Raw genomic sequence first — 12,449 nt, 5'->3', positions numbered from 1 at the left:
TATAGCTGGGATTTGAAAAAGTCATACATAATTTAAAGGTTTTATTTTAACTTCAAATATTTAAGTGTAATTTTATGAGCCATTTAAAAAAGTAGAGTGCAGGTATTTCTTTTGTTGAATGTATGTACATACTTTATTTTTAAGAATTAATTCATTTTTGTTTTTTTATAGAGATATTTATTTTTTACAGCTTTATTGAGATGTAATTAACACATAATTTGTATAAGTTTAAGGTGTATAACATAGGTCAGTTGATTGCAGCATCCTCCCAATACACCGAGACTGTGGGTTTGATCCCCTGTCAGAGCACATACAACCAATGATACGTAAGTACGTGGAACAACAAGTTGATCTCTCTCTCTATCATGCGCATATGCTCACCCTTACTCTCTCTCTAAAATCAGTAAACTTAAAAAAAATTAGAGTAACATATTGATTTGATACATTTATATATTGCGAAGTGATTACCAGCATAGCAGTAACAGCTCCATCCCCTCACATAGTCACAGTTTGTGAACTTAAGACAAAATGAGTTTTTTGTTTGTGTGTGTATGTGTGTGAAGAACATTTAAGAACTACCTTCTTAGTAACTTTTCAAGTGTAAAATACAGACTTATTAACTATAATCACCATGTTGTATTTGATACCCACCCAGAATTTATTTATCTTGTAATAACAGAGTTGGTACCTTGGACTAACATCTCCCCATTCCCCCTCCCCCTATCCCTGGCATCCACCATTCTACTCTCCAGGAATTCAGCTTTTTTAGATTCCACACATAAGTGAGATCATACAGTATTGTCTTTCTCTGACTTATCTCACTACTCTGGTTTTATTTTAGTATGTGTCTGCTTTTGGAATTCATTTTCACATTTCTTGTATACATGATGTGCCGAACCCATTATGTGTTTTCGTATTTCATTTTCTTTAGAGATAAGAACTTAAGTATATTGTGCAAAAAATCTAAATGCAGAATTATTTGGTTTAGATTTTTTCTTTTTCTTTATTTCCAAAACATTAACTTAGTATTCAGAATAATGATTTCTGTCTTTCTTTTCACTCTCACACCTTATTACTTTAAATAAATGAGACAGAAAAAGTTAAGAACCAGGTGATTTCACTTATATGTGGTATATAAAACTGAAAGCAACATGCGAACAAACAAAAACAAACAAGAATCCATAGACACAGACAGCAATATGGTGGTTAACAGAAGGAAGTGGGGTGGGGAGGTAGTAAAGGTTAAAGGGGATGAAATATATGGTGACAGAGATGATTTGACTTTGGAGTGGTGGGCCCACAATGCAATACAAAGATCAGTGTAGAAGTATATATTTGAAAGCTATATATTCATATTAATCAATGTCTCCCCAATACATTTAATAAAAAATAAATAAGTAAAAGGCATGCTCTCGACAAAAATAAAGAATATATGTTAATTTAAATTTAAAAAAATGGGGTTGGTAGCTATGCAGAATGATGAAACAAATGGATGTGTTTTGTTCTAATTAGGAGAGGCCCTAATTATTATCCTAGTTTTGGGGTGTCAGATTTTCTTTACTTCAGTAACATAGGAGATTAGGCCTAGAAGTCAAACATCAATATTTTCAATGAGCGTAAAACTGTACTTGGAACTTTAAACAGACGATAGATTGGACAGTATATTCTGTAATATAAAGAGTTGTACATACATAGTGGCTTTAAGCTCTGTGTCTATAATATCCTCACTATAACCACAGTGGAGCCCCCGATAAATATATTTTTTAATAAATGAACAAATAAATTAAAACTGGGAGACAGCTTGTGTGATTTCTTTTTTAAAAATATTGGATTGAGATATAACATAGTGTAAATGTAAGATATACATCATGTTGATTTGATACATTTATATTTTGTGAAATGGTTACCACCATATAGTCAGTGTGATTTCCGATGCTACCCTATGTCACCTTAAACACTTTGGTATTGAACACAGTGTGTAAAAACTTCTCTGAGCTATTGCATTTTAAGAAGAACCTGATTTTTTATTACTTCACTCTTAGTAGAAACTTAATGAGTTTTTCTTTTGCTTCCCGAACAAGAGGGTACTACTCATTTCCTCTAGTATGATAATTTTTATACTTAAAACAGAAGCTGCTAAAATGTTTGTGTGTGTGTGTGTGTGTGCAGAATTCTTTTGCACAGAATTTAAAGCTGGTTGGACTACTTTGGTTTTGAGGAGTGCACAAGAAAAATGGAATTAGAATGAGTTTTTATATCAACTTCTAAGAAACAAACAAAACATTAATGAATGGATAGCTGGATATACATACTCACATTCTTATTCAACAAATAGTTATTAACATCTACTATGTCACTATGATGAAAAATATCAATAATGTTACTGTCCTTGTGGAACTTAACTGGGAGCTACAAAATTTTTAAAGGAATGGATAAATGAACAAATACAGAAATTATAAAATCATAAGGACAAAAAAAGAAAATGTGTGAACATAAGGAATAATAAGGAAGACTGGTCTGGGATAGTTTCTCTGAGGAAGTGTCATTTATGTTGAGACCTGAGGGAGAAGAAGGCATCAGCTGGGACCAGGGAAGACCACATTGACAGAGGGAGCTTCAGTTCTATGTGCTCTGGGACTTCTGTTAATAATTTCAAAGAGGTTCTGAAACATAAAATCTTTATAGATAACCAATTTAAAACCAGTGGAGATATCCCCTAAATATCAAGGCAATTTGAGTTTTACATAAATAGTATCAATACCTTCCCTCCCTACCACCACTATTCCCAAAGTAAGATCAAAACACTGGTTTAATGGAGTGGTTTCATGTCCATTTTTCTCTCAAGAAATCTTGTGTGTAATTTTTGTAATGTTGTAACTCACTACTTTTTTAAAGGAAACATAGAGGAATAAAGTATGACTCCCTTGTTTATGAATTTGAATAATTTGCCCTGGCTGGTGTAGCTCAGTGGATTGAGTGCGGGCTTGTGAACCAAAGGGCACATGCCTGAATCGCAAGCCAGTTCCCGGCAGGGGACACACGAGAGGCAACCATACATTGATATTTCTCTCCCTTTCCTTCCCTTCCCTTCTAAAGATAGATAAATAAAATCTTTTTTAAAATGGTCTATAATAATAAAACAGGAGATATCTCTTTAAAAAAAGAATTTGAATTATTCATTTTAGGAGATTATGGCCAGTTTCGTGCTGTGGAGGTTATTCTCTTCTGTCGATTCTTTCACTTTTTCTCTTCTCACCTCCTTTTGGTTATTATACTGCTCGTTAGCATTTGTATTAAGTAATTCTGGGGAGGGGGAACCAATCAAGGAAAGGAGCTTCAATTTAAGGCTTGGTGGGTGTGAGGTGGAATCTATTGGCTGAAATCAAATTATTTTTGGATTGTCTGTGGATTTCTTTTATTCATGTTATTTTCATTACCAATAACATAGACTAATACAACCTGGTCATATTGTATAACAAAAACATACACAGCTAAAGTTTTTTTTGAAGTATGCACATATTTAAACTAAAACTTCAGGTGACATTTGTTTAAGTGATTATAATTTGAAGAGTGTTGAGGTAATTCTAGTGATAAAAACAGACATTACAACTAAAAGACACATTGTTCCCTATAACCATAGGGTCTGATACCTATAGTAAGGAATTCTTCATATCCTACAAGTAACTGACCCTGCATCTTAAACAATAGACCAAGTTACTCCTGATAATGCCTTTTGACCCACAAAAGCTGAGTTCTGGCTAGTGAGGGTATAGGGCAATAGAAACAGTACATTTGAAAAATTTACCATAAACGTGAACAAAGCCTGAGCACACACTCTAAATCATGGCCATCACTTACTTCACATTTGTTTACTTTGTAAAAGCCTCCAAGTTCTTTCTTTCAGACCTGAAACTATTTTTCTAATGACCATTGGCCTACTGTGTTTCCCAGGGGTGGAGGAGCTGTACACACTTGGGCTGCTTGAGGAAAGAGGGGGACTGAACACTAGGACAGGGCAGAAAAGGACGCAGGAAAATTCTGTGTCCTTGGAGGAGATGGATTTGTGCTGAACTTGCAAAATGTACGAGTTCAGTGTCATCTGTTTTCAGTATTTCCTGAACAATTGATTTATTCCACATTATTAATGAACTTTGCAGCAGTTCTACTTGTCAGAGCCCACTCTGTAGGGGTCAATAATGAGAGGAAACCTGATGTTAGTGAATCCAGCTTAAGTGATTCTGTCATGCTAACGATTCAATATATCAGGACAAATGTCAGTTCCTTCCAATATGTTAATTCCTCTGATCCTATTTGCATAAACTACAGTCAATGAAATACAAGCTCCCCTCTGTGATAGTTAATGGAGATTTCTAAAGGATTTTTAATTTACTTTTTTTGTCTCCTTCAACATAAATTCTTAAGTTAAAAAGGGGATGGAAAGCAAGAATCATAGATAGGGCAGAAGATGTAAAATATTACAAAGTCAAAATACATAAGAATATAAAATGCTTTGGTATAAATGTAGTAGTTTCTTAAGAATTCTGTGTATTCCATTTACTGCTTTCAAAAGGCACAGTTACTTTCTAAAGAAACTTGGGAACAAAGCATTTTCTTATATTGTATTTTGAGTTGAGTTTTCAGTTTTCCTAGTTTTCCTGAAGTAAATTACCAGTTCATTAGTTTTTCCCAAGGATATTAAATCTGGGTTTTCTATCTCTCCTCCTAACTCACATTATCTCCCTGGGGCCACTGATATGTGACAGCAATGTCTATTTTAGAATCACCACTTTCTTCACTCTCAAGTTCAAGGTGAATATATATCACAATTTAAAAATAACATTAACAAATCAGAATTTCTTTTTTTAGTTGAAATACAGTTATGTAATTTAGCCAATGAAATAATTTTCCTTTTTGGTTTATTTTTATTTTTTCATAAGTTTTAAGATTTCTATTCACTAAGAGTTCTTTTAGAAGTTTTTATCAATTGGTCAGCACCTGGGATTTATTAGCTTTCTCTCTGTGTGTGTGTACAATTGGCAACTGTACTATTCATTCAGATTGCAAACATTTCTCTTGTCTACTAATTTCCTTGGCTTTTGTTTGGAGATGTGCTCCAAATTTACTTTTTCACCTATGACCATTAATACAGACTACTTTATTCATGTAACCTTGGTAAAGATAAAAAACAAATGAACAAACAACAAGGGAGACCTAGAATTTTATTGTTGACTTGCTTAAGAAGTTTCTTGCCTCCCTGGCAGTCCCTGAGGTAGATTCCAGTTTCACTTAAGGTGAGATGACAATGATGTAACTAATGGCAGTTAGCACCATCAGTCGACAAAAAGCCATAGCAGCAATATGGGCTGCTGTTGACATTTTGCTTCAGTGTTTACCTACCACCAGCCTGTTGACCTGTCCATTTGTCTGGTTTTTTAAAAGTGAATTTAATAAAGTTATACAAACCATTTCCCTTACCTAAGTTGCTCTATTTTATCCCCTACTTTTAATTTTAAATATGCAGAGCCTACTACAATGAAATGTCCAGTCCATATTTTGCTCATCATTTGCCCTAATACATAAATTGGATTAAATTTTCACATGTTCACCACCTGTGGTGAGTGAGTGGGTGTTTTGCTACATTTGTCCTATTGGAACTGGAGAACTGTGTTCCAGGATTATGGGCCCAGGTAATAAGTGAGCCACTACTATACTTTAACTTTCTAAAGATAGCCCCTGATGTGTGAATAAGGGAAATATTTTCAGGAGTAAGTTTAGAGAGTTGACTTATCCTGTATATTTACTTTTACAAGTCCGCTGTACTTTAAACTTCATGAGAACAAGGACTGATTTTCCTTGGTTTCATCATAATAATGAGCACAATGTTATGCAATGTTAAATGGTGTTTATAGATCTTGTAGATTTTTTTTTCTTTATTAGGTGGTTACACCAGAAGGTGTGCTGGAAGATATAGGTGTGTGGGGTTAAGCTGCCTGAGCCTGCTGAGTCAGGAGAGTGGCCCCAGGAGGTCAGCACAGTTACACCTGAAGGCCCAGCCAGCAGAGGGATGAGAGACACAGGACAAGTGTCCTGTTGGGTGTCATGTTTTGGTATATAAACTTGAAAGGATGGCTCAGATTTTAATAAGTATATTTATTGTGAGTAACAGCCTTAGTGAGCTCTGTCAGTCTGCCTCGATTGGGCGCTCCATTTGCACAGTGACTTGCACGGTGCCTCGGAGGCATGTGCACGGGTTCTTGTCTAGGTAGGGAACAGGGCGTGCACCCCTGCACCCCACGGACAGGAAGGACGCCCCTCCCAGGATGGAAACTGCCGGCATAGCTGTGCAAGCCGAGATGCCGTCTGCATGCTTCTTAGTAGACCTTGTTCTGAAATGTGTACAGGTTGTTGATTGCAGCCACAGGGATGATGTTGTTGGCGGGGTGCCAGGCTGTGTGCAGAATCTTCTTACTGAAGTCCAGATTGTCCACACTGATCTCGTCCACCTTCCTTTTCCGACCTGGACACACTCTCTGAGGCTTCAGGCAGGCACGAGGCTTGCTGTTCTCTCTGGAAACTTCCGGGGTCATGTCTCTCTGTGTGTTTCTGTCAGACATCCTAAAGAAGTTGTTGTAGGACCCCGTCATAATCACACTGTCTGGGCCATTCCCGCAGCACTCATACTTGTCGAAGGTGCAGTCATTCTCGCACAGAGCACAGTTGGCTTCAAAGGTACTCGTGGACCCGATAGGTCTCCACCGGCCGACTCTCTGTGTCGAGGTCCCCGCCCTTCACCAACAGGGAGTCCGGGTCATCGTGACTGACCACTGTGACTGAATTTCACGTTGGAAATGGAGGAAATGATTTCTGAGAAGGAATACCTACTGCTGGGATCATCAGGTTCTTCAAAAAACTTGGAGTGCTGGTCACACAGGGCCAAGGAGCTCATGTCGCACAGGCGGATGGCACCCTTGCTGCTGCTGTCCACAAACACGTTGCACTGCTGTGGGCGGAACTCCACCCCAAGATCACCTCTGCAAGCTCCTCCATATCCCAGGGCTTCATGTCCACGATGTTGAAGCTTCTGTGTGTGTGATCTCCAAATTCCACAGATTAATCCTCAGGTCAACTGCAGAAAGATATGTTTCATGATCACTCTTTACGGAAATAGAATTTATATGGTATGTGTGAGCATTTGCAAAAATTTGTTGTGGACTTGCTTCCACTACGATGTCCTTAGCTTCAAAATTGGGACCCTCAGTGCTGTAATTCTAAATGGGTCTTGAGGTCGTCCATCTTCCACTTGCAAGTTATAACCTTCTGCTCTTTTATCCCATTCACTTATTTTCCATAATTTAATAGTTTTATCAATTTGTAGAGAGTAGAAAATGAGCAGCATTCTGTTGTGGTAACCACCTAATTTTATTAATTTTCCCCTCAATTTCTAGACTTTTCAAATAGTCAAACTCTGGTTCATGACTTTGAAAGATACTGTAAACATTATATTCTCCCCTAGAATGAGGGCTGCTTTTGTTTTCTTGTTCCCTCGGAAAAATAACAACTCTGCCACCCTTGTCTGCTGTTGCGAGATCTCCAGAGTAATTCAATTCAATAGTTGAGATGATGTCAGCATCTGCCATGTTCTTGAGGATGGCCCCCTTGACCATGAGAAGCACCACTGCCAGTCATTGCTGCCCAAGGGGCAGCTGCTGCCTTTGGCTCCTGGCAAGGCCAACTGGCCATGGTGCTCAGGTAGCAGTGGAGAAGCAGGCAACCCACACACATGAATTAATTACTAAAATTCTGCAGCACACCAAAAATATATACTATATTTTTATCAATGTGACAAAACTAAATATAATTTTGATTGATTTACAAAAAGAAACCCCCAGTAATTACTAATCTATTTTGTTCCAAAGTGACTTTTTAAATAATCAGGTACTTATACTTGTATGTGAGAATTTCTGGTACCAAGAATTACCAATTAAATGCAACCTTATTGTGCAATGTTACCAATAATATACAAATTTATTATATGACCTATATATTTATGGTTCAAAACAGGGTATTCACACTGGGGGGCTATTGTTTTGTTGGCTATTGTCATTTTTATTGGACAATGTAAGGGAAAGTGGTCAGGTATTTGTCCTTAAATAGTCAGGTATTGCATGTTTTAAAAATTCTTGCAGCATAGTTTGAAAATTGCTGTTTTAAAGGATAATGGGTCTCCTTTGCTGTACTTATATTGCTTTGTATAATAAATTGCTAAAGGTAAAAAAGAAGTCCTCAACTTGGGGTTGGTGTTTATGTGACCAGGAAACTCAGCTGGCTTGAAAGTTTAATCTTACCCATCTCTGTTACTATAAAGCCTTTTAGTTTTAGAGTCAGGACATTAATATGTTGTAAGAAATAAATTACCTGGGTGCTTTCTTTCACCTGCTCTCCCCTGTCAGGTCTTCAGGAGTCACCCTTCAAGGTTTCTAGGCCAGAGGGCTTATTCCCTGCACACACACCCCCACTCAGTTACATCCTGGCAGTGCCAGATTCCATGAGTGCTGAGTTGACTCACTCCTCTTGACACCCAGATCAGGCTAATATTCTATCATGTTCATTGGAGAGGATATAAGGCTTCCTCTATTCCCTTGATTCCAGTTATGGAAACTTGGAAAATGACCTGCATGCCTAAATGCCCACTTCCATGAACGCCAAATGCGTGAGACAGGTTCTGGTTGGGAAGGAAATGGATTTGTTCAGAAGTTGACAAGCTGATAAGGTGGCAGGCCGGCACCTCCAAAACCATTTTAGCAACTCAGGCATCTTGTCTAGGTTATATAGGGGAAGTATGGGAAGGCAGGAGGAAGCTAAAGAAATTCTGGTGATGTGCAGTTTCTCAGCTCTGCTCTCAGGTGGTCTCATTGTTATCTTCTGACAGTGTCATCATGCAGTTCCATTGTTCTATCTCTAGTTTTACTTCTCATGTTTAGCAGCAGGACATGCAGGAAGTGTTTCTGTTGGTTTTGACATGAATTGCTGATGTTTATCCAGTTCTTATAGTCAGTCATTTTTTTGTCAGGCAGAAAGCGCAACTGCTGATACCTATCAATTACTCATAAGGAAATCATTACTACATGATTTTTATATGAGTCTGTTAGTATAACCTATTCTATAATTATTACTTGATCAGTATTTTTTTCCAATCACTGGTACAATTCCCCACTGTCAGTTATCACTCCATTTCTATGGTGCCTTTTAAAGAGTAGTTTCCTTTAACTTGCTGTGGAATGAAAGCTCTTGATTAGAAGTGAAGTTCTTAGCATCAAATAGAGGTGTTTCTAAGGGTTTAGATATGTCTTCACAACTTCATTAAGGCAGGAAGCAGTAATTTTAATTAAACAATATATTGAAAGGACAGTAAGAAATATAGTTAATGCAAGTTTTAGTATTCATCCTAAAACAGACTTGATTTCATTTGGTATCCATGAAAGTAAAGAATCTGATTTCTTCACTCATTCCTTCAAGTAGAGGGATATGGTGACTCAATGTCAGTTGTATCTGTGTAGCTTGTTGACAAATCTTGGCAACACTGGTTTCTACCTAGGAAGAGACATTGATATAAGTACAAAAAGAAGAGTTAATAGTCATGCAAACACACCCATGTCTGGCTAAGATATAATCTAATTCTATGCAATTGTCTTAACACTACTTTAGCTAAAGAATCCAAAGATTCCTATAGGAAGGCAACTGAAACAGCAGTTCCATTGACTATGTTATTAATTATTTAGAGATATTCCATAGGACATGTTGGTGGGCTGCCATCCCCCACCCAGGGTAAAAGAGGATGTCAAGAAATATTCATCTCCATCTGGTATGCTTCCTGGGAGATTTCTTTTAATTTGTTCAAACAATTTGAGAGAGCTAGTCTCAGGTTGTGTTTCATTTTGTGGGTGGACAAAGAGAGGAGTTATTAAAGTTCCTAAAAGTCATTGTCCTTGATTCATTTTATTCCATAGGCAATCGTAAGCCCATGGAATATCTTGTGACCCACATGTAAGAATTTGAACTCACAATGGCTAGATCTGTGTTAATCAACCAAGGGGGGAAAGCATAATTATATGTTGATTCATCCTCTATTTCTAAAGGTATTGTGATATAGGGGTTATTCCAAATAGGTAATCTTTCAGCTTCAGGTGGCATCAGGGTCAAGGTAGTCCCATGATCGTCTATAGAGACTGGGTTAGAAAAACAAGGTAATGCTGGGGTGTGGGACAAAGTAAAAACATGCACCTGATAACTAATACCAGCCTTATGTTGAAACAACATAGGGTTAGGGTTCATCGTGCAAGAGGAAATAGCTGACTAATCTAATACTGGGGAATCTAAAGGGTCAGTGGAATCTAACCCTGATAGTGGCTTTGGGTGGCGAATCCAACATGGAGTAAGGTTAGCAGTTGAGGCCCTTGATTTGAGAAATTCTAAAGAAAGCATTGTTTGTCCATGATTTGAGAAATTCTAAAGAAAGCATTGTTTGTCCATGCAAATGTCTATAAGGTTAGAGACTATATGAGAGATAGCAAGAGTTGCATTGTTGCTTAGTTTTAGTAGAGCTCTGCCTTTAAAAAATGTATTGAAGGTCTCTTTTGGGATTGCAGGTCCAATCCTTTGGACCGGGGTGGGTGTTCTCTTTAGGTGGGGCTCTCTTAATTCAGATATGATATATACAAGGATTGATTCTACTAATTTTACAGATGTATGTAAAATTTCAGAGTAGCCTGTCCTAGGGGCCAGTGCACTGTTCTGCAAGTTATTGTTCTGGTCCCTGGGTCTTCCACATTTTCAGTAAGACTTTTTCTCCTTGTTAGAAAGAGTGCATCAGCTTCTCTGTGGATAAAGAAGACCTGGGAAGAGCAAACTTGTAAAATATTAAAACTTGCCTTAAGTGCTATACATATTGCTTGAATTTGCCTTCTGTTCTAACTCAATGGGTGGGTTCCCTAAAATAGGAATTTGGAAGGGTCTCCCATATCTCCCATGTGCAATTTTAAAAGAGTTCAATTTGAACCTGTTTTTAGGTGCTACTTAAATTCAGAACAGGGCAATAGGAAGCATCTGATCCCATTTAAGATGTGCTTTTTGATATTTTTGCTAAAGTCTTTTTCAAGGTATGGTTCATTTTTTCAGCTTTCCCTATAGACTGAGGTCTTCAAGATGTATACAATCTCCATAGGATCTGTAGCACTTGACATACCTTTTGAGTGATTTCAGTATAAAGGATGGTCCATTGTCACTCTGAATGCTGTTAGGAAGTACAAATCTAAGAATCAGTTATTTAAGTAAAATCCTGATTACCTTGGTTGACTTTTCTGTCCTAGATGGGTATGCTTCAACCCCCACCCTACCCTGAGAAGGTGTCTACAAAAACTAATAGGAATATTAAATTCCCAGTGGTCCTGGGCATTTTGGTAAAGTCAAATTGTCAGACTCCAAAGGGACATACCCCTTTGTATTACACTCCCTTTTCATCTGGGCTGTGATCCATTTTAGGATTATTTCTAGCACACAGTTGGCAGCCGTATGTTATTCTTTGAATAGACCTCTGTAAATATGGTTCTTTTACGTAAGGCTGGATTAAATTAGCTAGTGCATCCTGTCCATAGTGTATTCCTTTATGTAGATGTTTCAAGATTGGGTATACCAGGGCTTCAGGGAGTAGAATCTTACCAAGGGCACAGGTTTTCCATAAAGAACTAATATCTGTATTAGCAAACCCCTATTTGTGGGCCTGCTCTCCATCCTGCTCCGTGTAGTGAAATTTTAATTCTGATGAGTCTAGGTGATGTATTAAAGCTCCTATTAATGAGGCTCCTAGTCTGCTTGCTTTGTTGCCTTATTGGCTTCTTGATTCCCTCTAGTTATTTGGGAATTGTCCTTTAATACCCTGGACTGGTAAACTTACTGCCCCAAGCAAGTTCAAAACCTCTTTCAAGTATTTAATGTGCTTGTTCCCTGAAGGTAGAAGTCCTTTCTTTTCATATTGCCCCATGAGCATGTACTATCATGAAGGCATATTTAGAGTCAGTGTATATATTGATCCATCTATCCTGAGGCAGTTCCAGCACCCTGGTTAGGGCAATTAGTTCAGTTTTTGTGCTGAGGTGCCTGAGAATAGGGCATGTGCCTCTATTACCTTGTCAATGGTCACTACTGCATACCTGGATCTTCTTTGTCCATTTTCCATGAAGCTATTCCCATCAATGTACAGCTCCCAGTTGAAGCCCACCAGTGGATGGTCTGACAGGTCTGGTCAGCTGGAATAAACCTGATCCATGATTTATAGACAAATATGTTGGAGATCTGATCCCACTTCTGTGGTTGGAAGTAGAGTAGCTCAGTTCAACACAGTAGGTGTCTGCAGTGGACATTTGGGTTGTCTAACATGATGGCCTGATATTTGC

At 37.8% G+C, this 12,449-nt stretch overlaps 1 pseudogene; it reads right to left on the bottom strand.

Moving 5' to 3' along the window:
* Nucleotides 1-6,371: 6,371 nt before the first annotated feature.
* On the bottom strand, nt 6,372-7,637 carry LOC118976480 (serine/threonine-protein phosphatase 2A 55 kDa regulatory subunit B delta isoform-like; annotated as a pseudogene).
* Between the last annotated feature and the right edge of the window lie 4,812 nt (nt 7,638-12,449).

Source organism: Sturnira hondurensis, unplaced genomic scaffold, assembly GCF_014824575.4.
Source record: "Sturnira hondurensis isolate 20B ecotype Veracruz unplaced genomic scaffold, ASM1482457v3 Scaffold0001721, whole genome shotgun sequence".
Classification (NCBI taxonomy): Eukaryota; Metazoa; Chordata; class Mammalia; order Chiroptera; family Phyllostomidae; genus Sturnira; species Sturnira hondurensis.
Note: the sequence above shows the minus strand (reverse complement) of the source record. Positions and strands in the feature narration are given on the sequence as shown.